Below are 20415 nucleotides of genomic sequence, written 5' to 3'. Positions count from 1 at the left end.
TCACCCTTCAAATATACAATCTTTTCTTGATAAACCACTTTCAGCCTCGTCTAACGATAGACCTTTCTTTCTTTAACCCATATCTACCTAACCTTGGGATGGGATGGTGTCCAACTTATGCAATTTTCAAAGAACAAAAGCTTGAGTGATTCAAAAAAATTAAAATAGCAATAAAAAAGCGAAAAAATAATAAATAAAAGTGTAAAAAAGGGAAAGTGTTCCAATGTCTTTGACATGAACATGTCTTTGATATGAACACATCTCATATTGCGTCTCTGTAGACACCCATTTGTGTCTCCCCAAAACCAAACCCAGTGATGAGTACCTTTCACGTCGAATCATAATCGAATGAAACGAAAGTGTGGAAAGGTCTAGTGTTGCGGAAAGTTTTATTTATTTTCTCTTCTCCCTGTTTTTGAAAACTTTATTTTAAGAAAACAGCCAATCCAGTTTGGTTGGTCCATGATATGGGTCCAATAGTGATGTAGTTGGATGGGTCTTGCAAAGACCTTTCCAACGATATATTATAAGCCCAATTCCGATGACTATTGAGGAAGTTATGGCCAATTTACTAAACTAGGCCCGGTTTGAGCTTTATGTACGGCCCAATGATCTAGGGGAGGGCCTAATATGATTTATCATTCCTAATGCAGTTAGGAATGGTTTTAGTCTTTTAGAATTTTCTAGAAGGTTCTTTTCATTCCTAATTCAATTAGCATTGATATGTTGACTTTATTGACTTTTCAGAGTTTTAATCAAGATCAAATAGCATTTTCAAAGGAATTATATTATTTTATCTTCCTGTACGGGAAATTTATCAGATTTTCGAAAACGCGCTGAAATCTACTTTGGCGTCCAACCCCAGGCCTTGGCGCCTGGAACCAGGCTTGGCGTCTGGCGCAAGCCACTGGTGTCGTGCACCAGCTAGCCAAGGTTGGCGCCAATCCTGTTTTGCGATCGTCAAACTCTGTTTTGTTAAATTATCTTTTTTGGCTGATTTTCTCTATAAATAACGTATTAAAAACTCCGTTTTCATTCACCTACAACCATATTTCATCAATTCTTATTTCAATTCACCAACTCTCATCAAGATTTTCTTGATTATTCTCTCTCTCTCTTTTTCTAAACTAGTCTTTTCTCAAATACAAAATTCCGCATTCACAAGACTTAGATACACCTAGCCATATTCGAAGTTGCCTTTGCCCTAGACGTGAAAGGTTTTAATTTCTGAGGGTTTGGTCCCAAATCTCTTATTCAATTATTTAATTTAATTGTTTTGTTTTATTATTTTCCTCGAAGTTACTAACGTGTGTATTTTGTTATTAGAAAGAGGTACGAGGCATCAAAGTAAGTGCTTTAATGGTTTTAATTGATATTATGATGTAGAAATCATGTTTATATTGTTATTATGATTCCTAGTATCATGTCTAGGGTATTTTTAATATTAAATATGATTGTTGTGATGCTTCCTATGTTCTTCCTAATATTTATGATTGTTAGTATCATGTTAGGGTTAAAGATTTGATTTTTAATGCTTAGTGACATGCTAGGGTTTGTTATTAATCTTGTTAGTATCATGTATAGGATCTTGCTATTTTTATTATGCTTTAATATTAACATGAACATGATTATGATTATAATTGTTATAATTTATTATTATTTTGATGATGATTATTTTATTTATGATTATTATTATTATTATTATTATTATTATTATTATTATTATTATTATTATTATTATATGATTATTATTATTATTCTTCATGATTATTATTGATTATGTTGCTTGATACATATTATATTTATTCTTTATTGCTTGATCACACCTTTTATGCATGTTAAAGGGAATTTTGGTACTTGTAATCATGCTTAATAAGATAATTAATAATCTTGTTAGGGTTAATATGATTATAATTTCAAGTGATCGCCAATAATAGATTTATTTGTGCATTAAATTCAACCAACATAGATTAAACAAGTTTAGGGTTAATCTATTGATTGTATGTTAGTCAGAAAGCGCACATGAATATGATTAGAATAAAGTAGAGGCTTATTATTAGGGCAGGTTCAATCTCTTTTAGGTTGGATTTGTACCTTCATCCCCGGACCCTTATTTGGTTCATGACCTTATGGAATTGACGATCTCTTGGATCGTTAAGGGGTGTAACCTTCACCTCGTGATGGTTTACAAGTTCCTTAAAAACTTGTTGGCGAATCATTTGCTCTATCTTCTTCCCTTTTGGACGCCACCGTACTTTAGTGTATGATCACAGTGGGGTTCAAACTAGTGGGATTTTAAAGGCTTGAAATTATTCCCTACAGTCTCTTATTGAGTGCTCGGTACCGTGCCTGAGAAACATGAATGCCAATTGAGTGATAGACCGCATGATAGGGATTGCCCACACTTATAAAAAGAATAATAAAAACAATAAATGCAAAAGCAAAATAAAAAGAGAGCTAAAAAAGAGTTAAAACCCTCAAGCATGATAATATAAAGAATCAAAAGCAAGGTTGCACACCTTGGGGGCTTATCTAGGGTCTTGAGCCCTTATCCCTTTCTTCTTCAAACCTTTATCCTAACCACATTACAACCCTTCAAAAGACCTTTTTGAGGTATACGAACTTGTGTGAGGTTCGGCTAAAGCTACATTCGGCCTGATTCCTAACGGATACGTAGGCAACCTCACATCGAGGTGCGGCCGTAATAAACATGCATTCATATTCACATTCACACACCCAGACCATGATCATATCAAAGGATCTCCAATGCTCATCCATATCCATTTAGAGCTAGGCTTGGGGGCTTGATCCCTACATTATTAACTTACCTAGCCTAAAGAGTCACAACCATATGACTCTTTTCAATATATTCTTCCACACACTTAGCCCTTGAGGCCTAACTTTAGTGTCACTATCACACACATCAAAGATACATGACCAAATATACTTCCCCTTAGAAACCCTTTATCATGAAATCTTAACGCAACGATGAAGCATGCCTTGTCATATCAACATCACTCATCAATCATAATCATCATTGCATCACAAAGTACGAAGTTCTTAGCCTCCGTGCCTAAGTTCCCCAAATACTTTTATCATGGAGTCAACAATTGAGATAGCCTAGGATGAATTAATCCTTGCACCTTGAGAAATAGTATTAAACAACATTTGACTAAGCTCATTTCAACATGCACTTTCAAACACTTTGATTCTTTTTCGCATCTTTCTTTTTCGGGAGAAAGTCGGTACCCTCCACAAAAATGACAATTTTTTTTCGCATTTTCGATTCGCATGATCACATTACAATGCACACACAAGTCATGTACACATTAAGTCATGTCATGTTATCACATTGAGTCAACACTATGCACACACGAGTCACGAGTCACACGAAGTGAGTCGTCATACCTTGAGTCATATCAAGTCGATGAGTCAAGCAACACTAAGTCTTAGGTCAACCCTAATTACAAGAGCAAAGTCCTATAGTCAAAGATACAAATGTAGGTGAATCTCAGCAAGCAAGAATATTCCCAGATTTTTTCGAAAAACCGCGAATATGACACATGAGACTTTTCCAAGATATGAGGAGTTTAAGCTAAATTACATAGATTAGTAAATTAGAGATGAAGAACTTTAATTTACAAAAGATTTGAGCGGTTTTGGTTGAAAGGAAACAACCAAATTCAAAGTTTGGAGCGAAGCTGAGCAACAAACAGCAGTAGCAAGAGAAAAATAGGAAAGATCCAACTCCAACGCTAGACGACAAGGCTGTCGCCTGGCGCCAACATCTGTCGCTTGGCGACAGAGCACAATCGCGACACCAGCGGCGTTGAGCTCGAAGCCTCTCGGAACGGTTATTTCGACCTCATACAGCTATTTCGGGTTCCTTGGTACGCTAGTTAGCCCCTATAAGCAAATTGACGTGATTAGTAGTCGACTTGATTACAAGTGCAGTAAGTAATTGACCTGACGACGATCGTCTCACTTAGCTTAAGCGCCTAATCATTGGCTCATTACAAACATCAACGCAACGATTCAAAAGTAAAGTAAAGCACTTATTCGGCAATATTTCTAAATAAGGATTGTCGCGCATTCTTCTTATACGACAATTTTTCCAAGATTGGATTGTCATCCTTAACTGACAATGTTTGCAAATGTGGATTGTCGCGCATATTCTTCAAACGATAATTTTTCCAAGATTGGATTGTCATTCCCAAATGATAATATTTCCAAATATGGATTGTCACGCATATTCTCCAACGACTATTTTTCCAAGATTGGATTGTCATCTCTAGCAAAGTTTCCAAGTGTGGATTTTCGTGCTTCTTCTCTGTTTGGCAAGTTTTTTCCAAGTTTGGATTGTCATTACTGGCAAGTTTTCCGAGATTGGTTGTCATACACCCAGTTCCCTATGGAAAAATTTCCCAAAGGATTGTCGTAGGTCTCTACTCATCATAAACATCGGCAAATGTTCCAAGACGCGGATTGTCAATAGTGGAAATATTTTCCTAAAAGGATTGTCGCATAGCATTGGAAAATTTCCAAGGTGGATTGCTTTCAAGAGTTATATTCCAAGATGTGGATTGTCGATCGTAGCAAAGTTCTTATGACAGATTGTAACGAAACATTGGCAACTTTTCCCAAAATTTGATTTTGGCAAATTTTTCGAGATACGGATTGTCGCTTCATCGTAGAAACCTTTCCAAGGATGGATTGTTACGTAGCATTGACCACTTTCCCTAAATCGGATTGTCATACATCATACAAGAGTTGTGTTGACAACTGTTCCCAAAGAAAAGAGGATTGTCATCACAGCAAAAGCGCCGACATACTGGCTCATAGACAAAAAGGCACCGACATACTGGTTCACAACTCAGAAGCACCGACATACAGGTTCATAAGAAGCAAAAGCTTCGACACACTGGCATAACAAAAGCAGCATAAAGGATCAACAAGCAGTGGTCTTTTCGAAGACTATCACGGCAGAATTGGAGGCAGTTACAGGCGTAGCAGTCTTCAGACGGTATTCTCTAGCTTGCGGAAGATTGTCAAAACAAAGCAATAAGATGGCATTCCCTAAGTTGTGGAAGGTTGTCAACAACAGCAATGCAACAACAAATCGGTTACTTTAGTGACGTGTGCTTGACGCTGCAAGATACGCGTTTCTTAACTCTCTTATCTGTTTTAACTAACGCTAGTTTGCAGGTATCAACATGACAAGAATTATTTAGAATCGCTGAACGTTTTGAATCATATTCCGTCCCTATCGATACTTTGAATTTTATTTTCGAAACTTGCGTTTCTTAAAACTCAGTCAAAGTGGGAGCTTCTGTAGACACCCATTTGTGTCTCCCCAAAACCAAACCCAGTGATGAGTACCCTTCACATTGAATCATAATCGAATGAAATGAAAGTGTGGAAGGTCTAGTGTTGCGGTTAGTTTTAATTCTTCTCTTCCCTCTAATTTTGAAAACCTATTTAAAAAAAAAAAACTAATCTAGTTTATTTTGGTCCATCGCAAGGGTCCAATAATAGTGTAGTTTGGTCGGGTTCGAAAAGATCTTTCCAACGATATATTATAAGCCCAATTACGATGAATAATGAGGACGTTATGGCCAAATTACTAAATTGGGCCCAGTTTGATCTTTATATGCGGCCCAAAGATCTAGAGGAGGGCCTATTATGATTTATCATTCCCAATGCGATTAGGATTGATTATAGTCTTTTAGAATCTTCTAGAAGGTTCTTTTGAATCCTTATTTGATTAGCATTGATAAATTGACTTTTAAGAGTTTTAATTAGAATAAACGAAGTTGTTTTGTAAGGAAATTACATTTTTACCCTTTCGTACGTTTAAATTTTATCAAAATAAGAAAACGCGTGGAAAACTGATTGCATCGCCATACGACATGTTTATCGCCTGGCGACAGACCTGGCGTCTGGCAACCATGCAGCGTCTGGCGACAACCCTGTCATCTGGCGACCACGCAGCGTCTGGCGACAACCTTGTCATCTGGCGACCACGCAGCGTCTGGGGACAGGCGCGTGTTTGGCGCTGCAGTCGTGTTTTATTCTTTTCGAAACTCTGATTCGTTTTTTATCATATCTTGCTGATTTTCTTTATAAATAGCCTCTTAAAACCTCCGGTTACAATCACCAACTCTCATCAAGAATTTCTTGATATTCTCTCTCTCGCTTTTCTAAACTAGCTTTTCTCAAATACAAAATTCTGCATTCACAAGATCTAGACACACCTAGCCAAGTTCAAATTGCCTTCGCCCTACAAGTGAAAGGTTTTAATTTTTGAGGGTTTGGTCCCAAATCTATCTTTCAATTATTTTACTTAATTGCTTTGATTTTATATTTTCCTTGAAGTTACTAACGCGTGTATTTTATTATTAGAAAGAGGTACAAAGCATCCAATTAAGTGCTTTAATTTTTTGCATTGTTATTATGATATAAAAATCATGTCTAGGTTGTATTATGATTCCTAATGTCATGTTAGGGTGATTTGATATTCATAGTATCATGTTTAGGGAAAAGGTTATAATATCAAATATGCTTATTATGATTCCTGCGATGCTTCCTATTTTCTATTCTAATATTCATGTTAGGGCTAAAGCTTTGATTTTTAATGTTTAGTGACATGCTAGGGTTTGTTATTAATCTTGTTAGTATCATGCTAGGATCTTGCTATTATTATGCTTTGACATGATTATTTTAATGATTATGGTTGTCGTGATTATGATTATAGTTATTGGTGTGATTATTATTATGTTGCTTGATTATATTTATTGTTATTGCTTGGTCACACCTTTTATGCATGTTAAAAGGGAATTTGTACTTGTAATCACACCTAATAAGATAATTCATATTCTTGTTTACGGTTAATATGATTATAATTTAAGTGATCGCTAATAATATTTTTGTTTATGCATTAATATTCAACCAACATAGATAAATAGGTTTAGGGTAAACCTATTGATTGCATGTTAGTCAGAAAGCGCACATGAATACGAGAAGTATAAAGTAGAGGTCTATTATTAGGGCAGGTTCAATCTCTTTTAGGTTGGATTTGTACCTTCATCCTCGAACTTCTAGTCTTGGTTCAAGACCTATTGGAGTTAACGATCTCTTGGATCTTTAAGGGGTGTAACCTTCACCCTGTGAATGGTTTACAAGTTCCTAAAACTTGTTGGCGACTCTTTTACTCTTGCTTCTTTCCCTTTGGACCCCACCGTACTTTAGTGTATGATCATAGTGGGGCTCAAGTTTGGGGTAATGCTTGAAATATTCCCTACACTTAGCTAACTCGAGAGCTTTGATAGATGTTAAGGGAGGTCGTATTACTTTTAGAGTTTGTAACAATGAGAAAAATTTTAGCGAAAACCGATGCATGAGTCCTTGTCCATTGTAAAAGGAATCATGAGTGCTAATTCCCTTCGTTCATTTGATAATATGTGTATGATTGATTCTTCAACTAACGATGTTCTTGATAATTATGATGATGTCCTTATGAATTTTTATTGTATGAAAGTTAGTGAAGAGATAAAGGAGCTTTCAAAGGCTATGAACGAAGAGGTATTTGACATTCCGCATTGGTTTGAGCTTCTCCTTCAAGAGGAGGAGGTTAATTTCAAGGATGTGGATGGTGTGAAACCGTCCACAAGAAGGAAGAAGTCCAAGAAGAAGGCAAGAGCTTCGAGGAGGAAGAGAATGATATTGAAGTTGACGCATGATAAGGTTATTTTTGAAGTTCAAGCAAATGAGGTCTTATCAAGCAACAATGAGAAGTTGCTAAAAATTGAAAAGGAATTTGTACCTTCCTCCACTTTGAATAAGGTGGTGTTCTTTGAACCTCCATGATTTAAAGGAAGGGTCTAGCTAAGGACCATAATTAAGTGCTTCCCTAGAGGCAACTCGGAGATTTTCTAACCCTTTTTCTTTTGATTTCTTTCTTTTTTTTTTTCTTTTCTTTCTTTTTTTTCTTTCTTTTCTTTCACTAGTTTTCTATTTGGATTGATAGGTTAATTTCGGGAGAATTGGATTACTTTAAGTAAGCATGAGCATTGGAAAGGTGTTTTGCGGTTTAGATGTGATTATGTTCGATTTATCGAATATTGAGGTAAAAGGGTAAGAAATTTTAGTGAGCTAAGATAGGGAAGATTGTGCTAAAAATTTGAAGAAAGTTTAAACTTGGTGGGTTCATTGTGGTGATATCATTATTTTGGGATGTTGAACCCACTGTCAACATGTTTTGAAACTGCCATATTTGGTGGGTTCAATAGCCCTGGGATGATATTGAACGAAGAGCCCAAAGGTGAACGCACCTAGGAAGCATGGAGGGAGGAGTGCCAAGACGCACAGGGGTACGGGCGCGCCAGGCATCAGTGTGGTGGTGCGAGTATCGGGCGCGGCCGCGCCAGGGTGTAGCGCGGTCGCGCACCCCTGCAGTCGAGACGTATTTTCTTCTTTCTCCCTTTTTTTCCTCATTTCTCCTTCTTTTGTATCATTAATCGAACGCACCCTTTTCTCACCCATGCACAAACCACACAAACCCTAAGCCTTTCTCATCAATTTCATCATCCACTCTTCCAAATTTCATCAAAACACATCAAAATCTTCCAACATTTTCATTATTTTCAACAAAAATTACACTACTTTCATTCATATCAATCTCCAATCTCTCTCCTCCATTATAGAAGCAATTTGAGGTTTTTCGTTCTTGAGGGAATTGGTGGCCAAAAATGGTTCAATCTTGCTCCTTGTATGGTATAATCATTCTCTTTTAATCTTAATTGCATTATTATATCATATAGTTGCAAGTATTAGATTATTCATTGTTGTGAATAGTAGTAGTATGAATTTTTGTGATTTTGATGATTGATATTGAATTTTGGATGATTATTTGTGTTGTTTGTTGATTGATAATAGCTTACATTGTGTTGTTTGATATTTTTGTAGCATGTTTGAGCATATTTGTTGTGAATTGGTGAAGTTGGTTTTTTGCAGTTGGTTGTGATTGAAGTTGGTCGGTTGAACCAAGTTGTGATTAAGGTGTGATTGGTGGATTGAAGTGTTTAAGAAGTTGAATTTGTGATTTGGTTGTAATTGTTTAGTGAATCATCATGTCTAAATACTTGAAAGCCATCACCTCCAAAACCAAGAAAAGAAAAACAAACATTTCCATAGAAGAACCATCACCCTCAAACACATCTTCCCCTTAATTACAAAACCTTGAACCCCTTCCCATTCCTAAAACTTATTTCGTTGACAAATCCAACAAGCCTACTTGACAAAGCTTCCAAAAGAGAGCATATAAGCCCTCACGACATTCCCATCAATTTAGCATGATAAAGTTGGGGATCGATGATGATTTGTGGGTTCTATTTAATAATCTTGGCTTTTGAACGCATGCTACTAAGAGCTACCGGGCCTACCTTGAGTGTACTTGAGAGTTCTTGGCTTCTTTGAGTGTGACTCCTAATGGAGATAAAGAATATGAGATCACCTTCCAGCGTTTTAATGATGTTCATGTCATGTCCTTGGCCGAGTTCAATGTGGCCTTGGATTTCAATCCTAATGCGAATCCCTTCTTCTCCGATTGCGAGAACGAGAATTTAGATGGTTTCTCTCTATATTCCTTTTGGCATACCATATCGGGTTTTAACATGTTTGGTGCTCGTTTTTCTCTTGCAAGCGACATTTATCAACCGCGTATGAGAGTGCTCCATAAGCTATTGGGGTACTCGGTGTTCCCTAAACAAGATTAGGGAAAGATGTTGCTCCCCGAGTTGCGAGCTTGGTGGATAGCAACTAGGGGTCAGTTAAACTTTGGGCGGAATTTCTTGAGGAATTGTTTGGACATGAGGGGTAGCCGGTCAGGTGAAATTCTCTATGGTAGCATGATCACAAGGTTGGCTACGAAGCTCAAGTATGAGAGGTAACTTCTTTATTGCAAGTCGTTAGTAGATCTTGACATTCTTTACCTTGATATCAAGCAATTAAAGCAAGCGCAAATACTAGTAAAGATTAAAGATGATGAGGTCTTTGATTGGCTCCGTAGGGGTACCTATTGGTGCTATGTTTCGAACCCCTCTTTTACCACTCTTCACCTGCATGCTCCGAGTGTATGGTTTATGCCTTCTAATAACCGCATCCCCGGGGAGGATAAAGATATGGAAGATGTTCACAATGAGGAAAGGCAAGCCTAAGAGCATCAACAACAACATCATCAACAACAATAACAGCAACATAAAGAACAACAACACCAATATGCAAGCTCCGACTTGGATGCCCTTAGTGCTCAAATTAAGGATGCAAATACGGTTGGAAGTTATGTGTAATCAAGATTTTAAATCCCTCTACACTCAAATGAGACGTATTTCGGGGATGAAACAACGTATGTTTCTTCAACAACAACAATTGTATGATGCAAGCGTTAACCGGGGACATATCACTCCCCCGGTTAACTACCTATACTTTCACCCCAACATGGTTCTATACCATCTTATGGGGGTGATGGGGTACCTACGTACCCATATTATCAAGGACTCTCGGGGTCTAATACCGAGACTCGCTCATTCCCCGATGAGCATGGTAACTATGATTACCGTGTTCTCGGTGGGAACGACTATAGGGATGATCTTAACTACTCCTATGTGCACCCCGAGTACCCACTATTTCTTGCTATGCCTGAGAAATTTACTCCCCATGCCCGTTCGCAGCAAAATAACTTCAAGGGGCACTACGGTGGCCACCCGATTACACCGAGGGATGGGATCCTCATGGTCCTCCATCCGGGTTTTCCTATGATAGAGATGACTAAGATGCGCTGGATCGATTGGTAGTGGTAGCTAGTTCCCTCATTTTTGTGTCTTTTGCCTCCATCCCTTATTTTATGTGTTCTTGTTGTGTATTGATGGGATGTTGAGATGTATTCATGTTTAGCTTAAGGGAGCTTCATTTTTCATAGAGGTTTGTCTCGGTGGCCAATATTGTTATTGAGCTTGCCTTGTTTTTCTTTGCCTCTTTGTTTGATAGTCTCATATATTGATCTCTTTTTTATGGTGTTTGTTTATTACTTTTTTGAGCTTTCCATGCCTATTCTTTCTATTTTATTCTTGTTGTTGTTGTGATGATTCTTCTTTGACGATGATGCATGAGTTGCCCCCTCAAATCCAAAGCCCTAATTTCCAAATCACATTTAATCAAAATTTTGTAGTTTAGTGTTAGATGTTAGATTAGGGTGTAGTTCCTTTAGTTTAATTGCTTTGTGGTTAACTTCTTAATAGTTTACTCTTTCTTATTTCTTGTTACTTTAGTTTAGCTTGATTTTGGTTTCTTTTATTTTGTCTTGAAGTTACTAACCGTTTTCTTTGTCTATAGTTCCTTTTTCTACTTCTCTTCTCATATGGCTTTGATGATGATGCTATTATCTTTGGAGATTATGAAGGTGGTTGATTTTACCGTTTATTTTTATTAGCATTGCTTGGACGCCGGTGAGATATTTCTTATTTTCTTTTATCTCTTTATTTTTCTTGGATGCATATATTAGGATTAGTTTAAGGGGAAGTTGAATGGTTCGAAGATGGATGCTTGTAACACCTAGAGTGCTTGGGATCATTGGCGATGTTGTCAATTGATCACTTCTTTGTCGATTGGGAATTATTTGTTTTACTTGCATCTTTGTTCTTTTCTTTCTTTTCCTATTCTTCCTTTATCTATGGTTTTCCTTTTTCTCTCTTCTTTTCTTTTCTTTTCTTTTCTTTTCTTTTATTTTCTTTCTTTTTTATTTTGGTTTGTGGCAAGTTTTGAGACTTTATTTTTCAATTTTTGCCTTTCTTGTGAATTGGACTATCTATGACCAACTTTTGCTTTTGAATGAACATCTTCCTAAGTGGTAATGGTATGCACGGTTTGAGAATATGCTTGGTTGATTCTTGGATAGCGTTTGAAAAGGTAGCATTTCTAAGAACTAGGGGGATCATGAAACTAAAAGGAATGGTGTCCTTTGAACAAGTGTATTATTCTGATAGTGGGTTCAAAATTATTAGAAAGCTAATATATTCAGTAAGGTCAAGTGATCGGAATGCTTAGGTGGAGGCCGCTTTCGATCAGTAATATTAATGTATAATTAATATTACAGCTTAATCTTTACCAAACCCTTCAGGTCACACCCAAGCAATTAACAAATCGACTCGCAAATTAATTCGGAAGAAATTAATGAGTCGCTCGAGTATTAAATATTTAGACGTTGAAAATTTGAGCTTTGAGCATCGAAACCGAGCGTCGGAAATCGAGTCAAAAATAGTAAATGACGAGACACGCAAATAATAATAAATTGACAATATTTCCCAAAATACCCCTAGCATCGGAATGCCTCAAGCATAAGAGTGCTAGGGACATAATGCGCAAGCATGGTGGCTAGCATGCGCACCAAGCCGAGCGAAGGCTGGCTAGTGCGTGCTAGCGCACCATTGCTAGCAGTTGCGGCATCCAAGGGTAGCAAGCTGCTAGCAGCCCACACTTGGAATGCGCGGCATGCTAGCAGTAGCCTGCACTTGGAGTGCGTGGCTTACTATTCGCAAGCAGCAACCCGCATCTCCAAGTGCGGGGTTGGGCCGTGGCTGGGCATGGCGCGGGCTAGCTAGGGTCGTGGATTTGGGAAGCATGTGAGGGGTGAGGGACATGTGGCACAAAAAGAGATAGGAGTGGGGAGCAAGTTTCGTCCCCCCTCTCCAATTGGTCCTCAATTCCTTTTGCATGTATTAATGACACTTGTAGATTTATTATTAGTTTGCTTATTTATTTTATTTTAGCTTTAAAATAAATTGTGGAATTTCATAGTCCCACATTGATGGGATAGAAATTCCCACTCTCACCATTCCCTATAAATACCCAACTTGGGTTTTTGAGAATGGTGCTTGAGTAGGAGTTCAATAGAGCATTGCATTTGCAAAAACTCTTAAACTCATATAATACTCGGGTTTTGGTCGGACCTCGCTAACCTCGAGGTAAGGGACCTAAAAGTCGGTAGTCGTTTTTGTGGGTGGATCTCCGTCGGAGGCTCTCGTGTTTTTGGGGCTAAGCTTTCAAGTGAGAGCCCATTCGGTCGGGTGAAGCACGCTCCAAAGGTATATTTCCTATTTTGTCCTTTTGTGCTTATTTTATACATTAGTGATATTAATTATTGCGAGCGTGATCCTTGGCTCGGGTTTTTTCCGCGGTGAGTAGAACTCACCAAATCCCAACATAAACCCGATTCTACTTGTTTGTGGCATGCTTGGTAGTTTCTTCCGATAGTCGATTTGACACCAATAGTGATTTTTTGCTACATCCATGTGAGGTTCATTACTTTTCAAGCCTTAAAAATATATTTTCATGAGCGGCATGAATACTTGACTATTGCATATCTAATCTTGAATCTTAACTTATAATTCTCAAACACGAGACCGAACCATCTAGGGAGGAAAAAGGAATCTTTTCGGGGTGGTAATTTTTCTTTTTCTAGGTAATATTCTTTTTCTAGTTATTGGGTTCACACTTGCCTACTTGCTAACCATTTGAGCCTTTTCCCTTCTTTTCAAGCCACATCTTAAGAACTTTGAGCTTTTTAATTCTTTTTGTTCCATTTTTGGTTTTTGTGAAGCAAATGATCATGTTCTTGGAGTTATTGGTATATGAGGTTGGATATTGGTTATATTTGTAAGAAAGATTGTGTTTTGTATATCTTGTGAATAATGGCAAGTGAATAAATGAAAAAGTCGTCCAAAGTTAAAAAAAAAAAGGTAAGGACATTCAAATGCAAAGTTGTAAAAGCCGTCCATAGTTAGAGGAGGCAAGGACAATAAATAAAGTAAAAAACGAAAAAAGTGAAAAAATGAGAAAAAGCAAAGTTAATTCAGAAAGCTTTGGCAAAAAATTAGTGAAAAATTATAAAAAGTTCACAAACATTTTAATGTAAATGTTTCTCCCTATTTTAAGCATTGAGGACAATGCTTTGTATAAGCTTGGGGGAAGCATCTTACGCTTTTTATTTATATGATTGTGGTTATAGCTTTGAATAAGCTTGGGGGTGTTAGTTTGTTTTTGTGTGGTGATTACTAGATTTTGATTCTAAGAAAGGCTCCTTCTCTGCTTCACTATTAGGGATACCACCAAATTTTTAAATTTTAGCCTACCCTCACTCTTTTTCCCTTACGTTACAACCATTGGGAAAGACATTTCAACCTAGCGGTTGAGATATATATCGAGGGAGGGCATTATGAGTTAAAGCCTAAAGAGTGGGGATGCAAAGTCAAGACGTCGAGTAGACAAAAATATGTTCATTTTCGGCTCCTTCGAGGAGCTATTGTGATGCTCACTAGAGGGAGATTTGATACTATAGGGAGAACGCGGTAAGATCAAATGGGATGAAGGTGGATTGTGATAACTAGTTCACTACGCTTAGAATATTCTATGTTTCAATTAACCTCGGATATCTAGGAACGTGCATACCCTTATTTGCTTAAGAACGTTGTTTATTTATTTGAAGTGTAGTCATTTTGTAAAGTCCAATTCGTAAAGGTTTTGATTTTGCTTTTCTTTCTTTTTCTTTTACTATTTGTGGTTTGCCTCAATGTATGTTAGTTGAGAGTTACAGGTTAAGCTTTTAGGAGACTTTTACAAGACCTCACTCGTCCTCATAGGCCACTTTGGGGTTTAAAGGGCTTGGGGGAATTTAATGAGTGTCATTTGTGGCACTCATTTGATCATTTTTAGGGTGGAATTCATTCCATTTTATGGCTCTTTTCATTAGTTTTTCCTTAGTTTTACTCTTTATTTCCTTAGTTTGAATTTTTTAGTTGATTTTCTATTTTTATGCATTTCTTGGTTTAATTTGCTATTTTCTCTTTAATTTGCTTGTTTTAGTTCATTTTTCAGGTTATGATCATAATTCGAGGATTACCGAGTCTCCTTCTAAAGTTCTACATCGTTTGAGATGCCTTGTGCCTACCATTTGAAGCTCAAGATCAAAGGAGTGCAAGTTCCAAGTCTTCTAGCTCGTGCATGCAAGCGATGGGTGCACCATTGTTGGTGTTGAACCCACCGTGGAGGATCTTTGAAGACTTCCACCTTCCGTGTTCATTAACATCACCAAGTGGAGCGCACGAGGAAGAGAAGAGTAGAGGGTGAAGGAGGCTGCCCTGTTCCAAGGCACGAGCGCGCGCGACACTAGCGCGGCCTAGTGGCGCGGGCGCACCTCTCTGGGTCTTTGTTCCGTACCCTCTAATGCGCGGTTGCACAGCCTCCTTGGACATGGTCGCACCTGTACAACTCTTTTTTGATGATCTGACTAATTTTCCCTTAGTTAGTTTTAATATATATAGATTTTCCTTCTATTTTAGAGAGGGAAGTTCATGGTTGATGATTGAAGATTGATGATTCAAAGTACAATTTCTATTGATTTCACCAAAGTTTATAAGGATTTATTTTACTTTAATGCAATCTTTAGCTTTTGATTTAAATTGTTTTGTTGAATGTTCAAGTTTGATTGATTTGTGATTGATTTAGTTTGATTTATATGATGATAATGAATTTTTTGTTTAGCTTAGTTTTGATCTTGATTTCCTTGGATTGTGAATAGTTTTCTTGCTAGGGGGATGGTGAAGCATATATGAGTAATGGATTGATGCTAATTGCGGGAAATTGATGGAGTTGATGTTGTGATTAAATTGGTTAATTAATTTTGTGGATGTCTGTGATTAGTTAAAGAGTAGCTAACTTTTATTGGTGCACTAGATTGCATTGTAAGTCCACATTCATACGGACAATTTATTTTTGGCTTTCATTTATCGATTGAGTTGGTTTGTGAAGTTCCTAGCTAGAGTCTCTCGTAGTTGACGCTAGTATGACCTATAGGAGAATAACTTATCATACTCTTTTGATTGCATTATCTATTTTCCCTTAAAATACTCGACTTAGTCAATTCCAATCTTGATCAGTTGTATCCATCGCAAGTATATGTGGATCCTATACCCTAGTGTTTGATATATTTGAATTCATCTAGTTTGTTTAATTGTCTTAGAATACACACACCTCTATTTCACCCTTTAATTTTCGAAATAGCTTAACTTTAGCAATAGTAACCACCTCCCATTCCTAGTGGTTTGACCCTTGACTTACTCCTATACTAGTTATAATAATAAGGGTGTGTTGAGTGATATAAATTTATTTGGCCTAGGGTAGATTAGTTCAACGACCTAGTCTCAACCCTCGTCAGGCAATGCCCTTCAATGTAGCTGGGAAGCACCGGCACCACATAGCATTCTCTAACCCCTGCATATGCATGAGGTTGGAGTAGGCCATGAGGTGGTCCTCCGGGTTAGTGGTACCGTCATAGGCACCCACTAAGACGTTCTTAACCTTGGTCGGTTGTGTGGCCTCATTAGATAGAGGCACGGAGCTGCCTGTCCAAAGGTTGGACATTATATGCCGCCTTACCCCTAAAGAGGGTCGGCTGCATGAAATGAGGAGAATACGGACTGTAGACCATAGGGGTACATAAAGTGCATTCCCAATCATCTGAGTGCCAGAATGGAAGGTGTTATCGCCTCTATGGCTATCATGCAAGGATTGAATTTTCCATGCAGATGTGTTTTTGAAATTTTCTAGAAAGCTCGAAGTAGAGGCTGACTCAGAGAGTTGCTGACTTCTCCTACGCTCGATGATTTGCCGAGCGTCAGGGGTAGATTTTTTGTTACCCACGAATTAATTAGGGATTAATTAATGAGTCGACCGAGTAATTAATATTTAGTCATCGGAAATTCGAGCTTGGAATGTCGAAATCGAGCGTCGGTAGTCGAGTCGAAAATAGTTAAAAGACTAGACGTGAAAATAATTACAAATCAACAATGACCAAAATAACCCTAGCATCGGAATACCGAGTGTTACGGGTGCGGCCACGCTAGCATCACGCACCAAGTGCGGGGGTTGGCTAGCATACCGTAGCTAGCAGCCCCCACCAATGTGCGTAGCATGCTAGCAGATGGCAGCTAGCAGCCGGCGCCATTTGGTGCAAGGCGTGTTGGGCCGAGGCTCAAGCAGCACCATGATCGATGGAGAAAGGGTAGGTCGTTGGACTACCCTCCCCAACCGGTCAAATAAAATTTATACACTCAACCAACCCCTATACAAGTATAGTAGCAAGTCAAGGGTCGAACCCAAAGGAATAGTGAATGAATGTCTATTGTCTTGCGCTAAGCTATTCCGAAATCGAAAGTGGGGTTGTAAAGCTAAAACTAAAGCTAATCACAACAAATAGACTTGTAGAAATCAAAGATAATAAACGCTAGGGCTAGGATCCACATGCATTCATAATGAAATCAACTAATTTGGGAAGTCAATTAATTAAGTCAAGCAATGGGAAGGAAAATCAATATTGCAACCAAAAGAGCATATCAAGCTATTCTCCTAGAGAACTACCTAGCGCCAACTACGATATACTCTAGCTAGGAAACGTTACAAGATACCTCATTCGTGTAATTGCAAGCCACAAATCAATGGTCCGTATCAATGTGAACTTACAATGCAATCTAGTGTGAATAACTAGGGTGATCAAGCCTAAATCAAACACACACATGCACAAAATCAATCAACCAATTTAATCACATTATCAACTCAATCAATTTCCCCAAATTAACTTCAATTCATTACTAATACATGGTTCACCATTACCCTAGCAATCAAACTACTCACAATTCATCAAAATCAAAGCTAAACCAGTCAACAAATTCATATTCATCAATTGAAATCAAACTAAATCAATCAAACTATCAACAAACTTAATCAATCAACAAAACAAATGAAATCAAACAATAGATTGTATTAAAGAGTAAAGAATTCTTACAAACTTGATAGAAATCAAACCAAATGTAGCAATCTTCAATCATCAATCATCAAATCCAAGGTTTCTCTCTCTAAAAATCTAAGAACAAAATGTTTTTTCTCTCTCTACCCCAAAATTCAATCTAAACTAATTCTAATATATTCTAACTCTCTTCTCTCCAAAAATAGAAGGAAAACTATATCTAGTAAAACTAACTAGAGAGAAGTTGGTTATGACGTCCAAAAATAGACCCACGGAGATGCGGTCGCACATAGGAAAGAAGAGTAGGCACACGGGAAATGGTACGGGCACAAACCCAGGGGATACGCCCGCACGCGCCTCCTGTTGATGGTGATGAACATCAAAGTAGGTAGAAAGTATATAAGCATTTTGGTGGGTTTGTGGCATAGATGATGCCCCCACCGCATGCGTGCACCGGTCTTGAGACTTGCCCTTCGAGTTCCTCTAAACTTGAAACTCAAAATGCTAGCACAAGGCATCTAATGTGATGATAAATGTTGAAGGAAAGCTCGGAAATCTTTGGATGCTCGATCATAATCTAAAAACAAATGAAAACAAACAAGTAATAGAGAAAAATAACGAATAAACAAGAAAATACACAAAATAAAGAAACTAACTACGAAAAGCACAAAGTAAAGAAATAAAGAGCAAAACTAAGAAAAACTAAGGAAAAGAGCTACAAAATGAAATGAAATTCATCCAAAAAGAGATCAAATGAGTGTCATGAATGTCACTTATCAAATTCCCCCAAGCTAAACTTTTGCTTGTCCTTGAGCAAAACAAAGCAAGAAAGAATAAGGATGAAAAATTTATTAAAAATGAAAAAGAAAGACTCAAGATGAGAATGTACACTTAGACTCACTGTCGTAGGAATCACGGTTGTTTTTAGCTACAACAAGCCCTTTAAAACCCTAAGTCGCCTATGAGGACGAGTGAGGTCTCGTAAGGGTGTCCTAAGAGTTTGACCCATAACTCTCACAAAGAAAACACGAGGCAAAACAAAAAGACAAAGTCAAAACAAAAGGGAAGGGAAAAATATAAAATTCTACGAGTTGGACTTTTCACAATGACTACAATTCAAATGAATGACAAACTTTCTCAAACAAATAGAGGTGAGCACATTTCAAGATATCCAAGGTTGATAAAAGAATAAAACATGCTAATCATAGAGAACTAAGTATCACACTCCACTTTCATCCCGTTCGTTCTTACCGCGTTCCCCCTACTAGCTTCAAATCAACCTCTAGTGAGCGTCCCAATGGTTCCTCGAAGGAACCGGAAAAAGGAAAATTTTTATAGGCTACTCGACATCTTGACTTTTACATCCCCTCTCCTTACTCCTAAAACTCACATTCCTCTCCTCCGATGAATGACTCAACCACTTAAATCAAAAGGTCTTTCCCCAAGGTTGTAATGCAAGGGCGAGAAAGGGTGTAGGTAGGCTAAAATTTGAGATTGGTTGTTTTCCTAATCAATGAAGCAAAAGAATGGCCAATTCTTAGGATCACAATCAAGTAGTCACCAAACCAAACAAAAATACATACACCTTATACCCCCAAGCTTATTCAAAACTACATTCACAAATATATACACAAAAAGCGTAAGCGCTTCTCCCCCAAGCTAAAATGAAGCATTGTCCTCAATGCTTAGAAGGAGAAAAGAATACATCAAAATATTTTTGGATTTCCAATTTTTCATTTTTTTTTCTTTTGTTTTTCTTTTAAACTTGCAAAGTCCTTGCCGTTTACTAAATTCGGACGGCTTTTATAAACACTTACCATTATTCACAATATAAAAAAAAAAAAAAAAAAAAAAAAGCATGCTTCAAATTAGAACCAAATCCAAACTTATACACCACAACTTCCAAAAGAAGGCCATTTGCTTCATAAAAACCAAAAATGGAGCGAAAAGAAACAAAAGGCTCAAGAATCTAAGTACGTGGCTAGAAAAGAAAGGTATAGGCTCAAATTGGTTAGCAAAAAGGTAAATGTAAACCCAAAAGATCCGCCAACAAATAAATCCCAATCAAAATACAAGTGATCTTAATGGTAACAACACCAAAAGATCCCAAACACGCTAGGGTGTTAAGCATATACATCATCGAATCATTCAACTCCCCTAAACTAATCTTAATATAAACAACCAAGAAAATAAAAGAAGGAAAAGGAAAGGTCTCACCCGATAATCCACGCAAAGTGAAGAAATAAGAGCGAAAACGAGAATCACCAAATAAATCTCCAAAGTAGATGCAGGAAAATAAAATCCCGATGAGAGCAAAAGAAATAAAGAAAACTATATTCAAAGAAAATTGTCAATAACTTCCAGACAAAATCAGCAGAAAATCCGGCAGCATAACGATAGGATAGCAGAAATATATCAGTGAGACAGACAGAGAATCATCATAGCAGCAGAGAAATCATCATCAGAAAATCATCAGAATAACATCAGAAAAATATCAAAACAATCATCATCAGGAAACCATCATAACATCATCATAGAAGCAGCTGAAGCAGATATAGGACAGG

Source organism: Chenopodium quinoa, unplaced genomic scaffold (genome assembly GCF_001683475.1).
Source record: "Chenopodium quinoa cultivar QQ74 unplaced genomic scaffold, ASM168347v1, whole genome shotgun sequence".
NCBI classification, from domain to species: Eukaryota; Viridiplantae; Streptophyta; class Magnoliopsida; order Caryophyllales; family Amaranthaceae; genus Chenopodium; species Chenopodium quinoa.
Note: the sequence above shows the minus strand (reverse complement) of the source record.